This window comes from Rhinopithecus bieti, unplaced genomic scaffold, assembly GCF_001698545.2.
Source record: "Rhinopithecus bieti isolate Rb0 unplaced genomic scaffold, ASM169854v2 scaffold_39705, whole genome shotgun sequence".
Classification (NCBI taxonomy): Eukaryota; Metazoa; Chordata; class Mammalia; order Primates; family Cercopithecidae; genus Rhinopithecus; species Rhinopithecus bieti.
Window position 1 is genome coordinate 993,720 of NW_016816813.1, and position 4,589 is coordinate 998,308.

General features: G+C 40.7%; 1 protein-coding gene across 1 annotated transcript in view; it reads right to left on the minus strand.

The window, feature by feature from the left end:
• Positions 1–4,589, minus strand: part of CUL5 (cullin 5) — a 79,511-nt gene that overhangs the window by 21,691 nt on the left and 53,231 nt on the right. The window lies entirely within an intron of this gene.

Genomic DNA, 4,589 nt, shown 5'->3' on the forward strand with positions numbered 1-4,589 from the left:
TTTTTTTTTTTTGAGACGGAGTCTTGCTCTGTCACCTAGGCTGGAGTGCAGTGGCATGATCTTGGCTCACTGCAACCTCCGCCTCCTGGATTCAAGGAATTCTCCTGCTTCAGCCTCCTGAATAGCTGGGATTACAGGTGCATGCCACCAGGCCCAACTAATTTTTTTGTATTTTTTTTTTTTTAGTAAAGACAGGGTTTCACCATGTTGACCAGACTGGTCTCAAACTCCAGACCTTGTGATCCGCCCACTTCAGCCTCCCAAAGTGCTGGGATTACAGGCGTGAGCCCTCACGCACAGCCTAATTTACTTTATAGATTTCTCCCCTGAATTGCAAATAGTTAAAATTTCTGAAACGGCTGTCCTCTGGATGAGTACTACTATATTATGCATACTACAAACACATGTATATTGGCACTTAAAACATGCTTACACACGTGTGCAAAGAAACACACAGCAGTTGATCCAAGTTTGGGCACTTGATCCAAGCCGGACCAGTTACAGTAGGGTCAATTAAAACCAGCGGAGGAAGACTCTTATCACCTCTTAGGTCACAAACTGGAAGGATAGGCTGGCAGCTCTCATGGTCTCCACTTCAAGCAAATGCCTATCAACTCTAAGTGATAATAACGCAGACCAGAAGAAAAATTTCTCCAAATATATCATATTTATGGTATCACATCACATACCTAGAAAGTTCTCACAGAGTCACGAGTTTCTGAAACCACATTTACTTCCTTTTAGTCTTACCCTAGCACTGTCCACGAGGAATTTTACATGAACCCATAGACCCACCTGTTTTTTTTGAGATGGGTTTTGTCCTTTGCAACCAAGAGTGCTAATTACATACATAGATGTGCAATACATATACCCAAATAATTTACCAAACTGTATGTCTCTTGTTTATATATTCTAAAGTGCTTAATAGTATCTTTAACTCAGGATCTAGATTAGACTGAAATTGAAACCCAGCTTCACCATTTCCTATCTGTGTGAGGGCAACCTTCTGTACATTTCTGAATTTGTTTCCTCGTTTGTAAAACAGGAACAACTTATTAGATATACCTCCCAAATATACTTTGAATCCATCTTCTTATATATCCATCTCTACTGCCACCAATACCTCTCATCCAGATTGTTAAATACCATACTGCAGACCAAACGCTATTTTGTAATATGGAAATCGAATCAGTTCTCGGCTTAAAATCTTTGATTGGCTTCTGATTGCACTGAACTCTGCTTTCTTGTCTATCCTTATCTTGCATCACTCTCCATCCCTCACCTGTGATGCTCTAGCCACACTAACCTTTTTCTGTTCCTAAAATATGTTAAGCTCCTTCCCCCTTCAAAGCTTTTACACTTGCTCTTCCTTCGGCCTGAAATGCTTTTGTCTCAGATCTTCACAAGGCTAGTTCCCTATCATTCAGGTCTTAACTCCAATATCATTCCCTCAAGGAGACCTTTTCTGACCATATTCCATAAAGTAAAAGCAGCAGCAGAAGCATTACCACCACCAATACACTCTATAGCATTACTCTTACTTCATTAAAAAATAAAAACAAAAAAAAAATCAGTTTCGGCCGGGTGTGGCGGTTCACACCTGTAATCCCAGCACTTTGGGAGGCAGAGCTGGGTGGATCACGAAGTCAGGAAATCAAGACCATTCTGGCTAACATGGTGAAACCCTGTCTCTACTAAAAATACAAAAAATTAGCCGGGCGTGGTGGTGGGCACCTGTAGTCCCAGCTACTCAGGAGGCTAAGGCATGAGAATCACATGAACCTGGGAGGCAGAGGTTGCAGTGAGCGGAGATTACGCCTCTGCACTCTAGCCTGGGTGACACATCAAGGCTATGTTTCCAAAAAAAAAAAAAAAAGAAGGCACTCTTCATAATATTCTTTTTTTTTTTTTGAGACAGAGTCTTGCTCTGTCGCCCAGGCTGGAGTACAGTGGCGCAATCTCGGCTCACTGCAACCTCTGCCTCCCAGGTTCAAGAGATTCTCCTGCCTCAGCCTCGTGAGTAGCTGGGATTACAGGTGCATGCCACCATGCCCGGCTAATTTTTGTATTTTTAATAGAGACAGGGTTTCACCATATTGGTCAGGCTGGTCTCGAACTCCTGACCAGGTGATGTGCCCGCCTCGGCCTCCCAAAGTGCTGGGATTACAGGTGTGAGCCACTGCGCCCAGCCAATATTCTTTTTCAACTTCTTTATTTTGATTGATGATTACAGAAAAGTTAGCAGAAAAATAGCACCTCACTTCTCCCAACATTAACATCTTACATAACTATGGTACAACTATCAAAACCAGGAAAATAGTATTGGTGCAATACTATCAATTTAACTGTAGCTCTTATTCATTTCACCAGTTTTTCCACTAATGTCCTTCTATTCCAGGATCCTATCCACAAGCCCATGTTGCATTTAGTTGTTATTTCTCCTACTCTCATCCAATCTGTGGCAGTTCCTTTATCCTTCAGTCTGTTACAGTCTTGACACCTTAAAGAATATTAGCCATTTTGTAGGCTATCAATCAATTTGGAATTGTTTAATCTTTCCTCATTATTACAGTAAGATTATACATTTTTGGCAAGAATAAAACAGAAATAATATTGTATTCTTCTTAGTGTATCATATCACAGGGTATATCAGCATGTCCTACTACTGGTGATGCTCACCTTGATCACTTAATTAAGATGGCATCTTCAGGCTTCTCCTTTAGTAAATATCTTGGGGAAGATACTTTGAAACTATGCAAATATCCTATTTCATTTCAAACTTTTGACCATTACTGCCAAGTGCCGTGGCTCGTGCCTGTAATCCCAGCACTCTGGGAGGTCGAGGTGGGAGAACTGCTCAAGTCCAGGAGTTTGAAAGAAGCCTTAGCGCAACACAGTGAGATGTGATCTCAAAAAATAAAAAATTAGCCAGTCGTAGTGGCATGCACCTGTAGTCCCAGCTACTCTGGACTCATTCTTTTAGTTGGCCCTTTATAGTTGAAAATTCATAAGTTTAATGTGGCTATGATATAACCAACTTATATAAATTGCAGTAGGAGATCAAAACAATTTCACCTTATAAAACTCTAACATCCCCATCCAGGTGCTACAGGTACATCAATCTATAACAAATACCCAAATCCTCCAAAATGAACTCATCCTTTCTCCCTCACTAAGACTTATTTTTATACCTAATCTCTCCATAGCAGCACAGCTCTCTATGGCTGAAACCTCAGAAACATTATTGGCTTGATTCTCTGTGATATTTAGCCCCATCCATGTGAACAACGTTCCACCTCTAAGAAGTTTCTCTCTCCCCTTGTCTTTTCCATTCCCACTACTGTAACTAACTCTACTTGGTCTGCCTAATACCTTGCCTGAATTACTGCAAACACTTTCTACTTCTTATTCCCAGCTCTTCCCCATTCCAGTCTTTCATCTTTCCTGTCACCAGATTAATCTTCCTAAGGGACAACTCTGTGGCCCACCTGTTTTCAAAAAAAAGTCAATAGCCTTCCTGGCCTTCTGAATGTAGCCCAAGCCGGGATTTATATATCTATAAAGAACTTCTATAAATAACCACTAAATTATCCTTCCTTTTGCCAATATCAAAACTATTTCAACCGCTCAAAGAGGATGCATACTGCAAATCAAGGACAAGCAAAACAAAAATTAAAAGAACCAAAGGGAAAAGACATCCAACTCAGCATGATTTCTGAACAAAGAATAAAACAAACACAACTACCACTTAAGATGGACAAAGCCAAAGAAAAGTCAAAAGTAAAAAAAAATTTTTAATCCCATTCATAGTTGAAAAATATTTGATTATGGGCAAGCTAGAATGTTATTCCTGAGAATGCAAATCTAAATCAAGTTCCTAGGCTCCAAAGACTGAAAGGAACCAGAGGAAATATTATTGTTGTGTTTCAACAATTCCAAGACTGTCCCAACTACATTCTAACTTTACTTATACTAAAGCACCCTAAGGTCAGTCCTCCATATAAAAGAAAACACCTACCATGGTACTATCACTGACCAGTTTTTTGCTTTTTAAAATATGCATTTTATCATATAACATAAAGTAAATAAAACAATATAAAAAGCTGATGCTTTCATCAAATTATTAATATTTTGAGGCCAAGTATGGTGGCTCATGCCCATAATCCCAGCATTTTGGGAGGCTGAGAAGGATTGCTTGAGGCCAGGAGTTCAAAACCAGCCTGGGCTACATAGCAAAACCTGCTCTCTATGAAAAAAAAAAAGAAAAACACATTAGCCAGGTGGCCGGGCGCAGTCACTCACACCTGTAATCCCAACACTCTGGGAGGCCAAGGCGGGTGGATCACCTGAGCTTAGGAGTTCAAGACCAGCCTGGGCAGCATGGTGAAACCCCATCTCTACTAAAAATAAAAAAATTAGTCAGGCATGGTGGCATGCGCTCATAGTCCCAGCACTTGGGAGGCTGAGGCAGGAGAACTGCTTGAGCCTTTCAGGCAGAGGTTGCAGGGAGACAAGATTGTACCACTGCACTCTAGCCTGGGCAACAGAGAGAGCCCTTGTCTCAAAAAAAAAAAGATAAAGTGTGTATA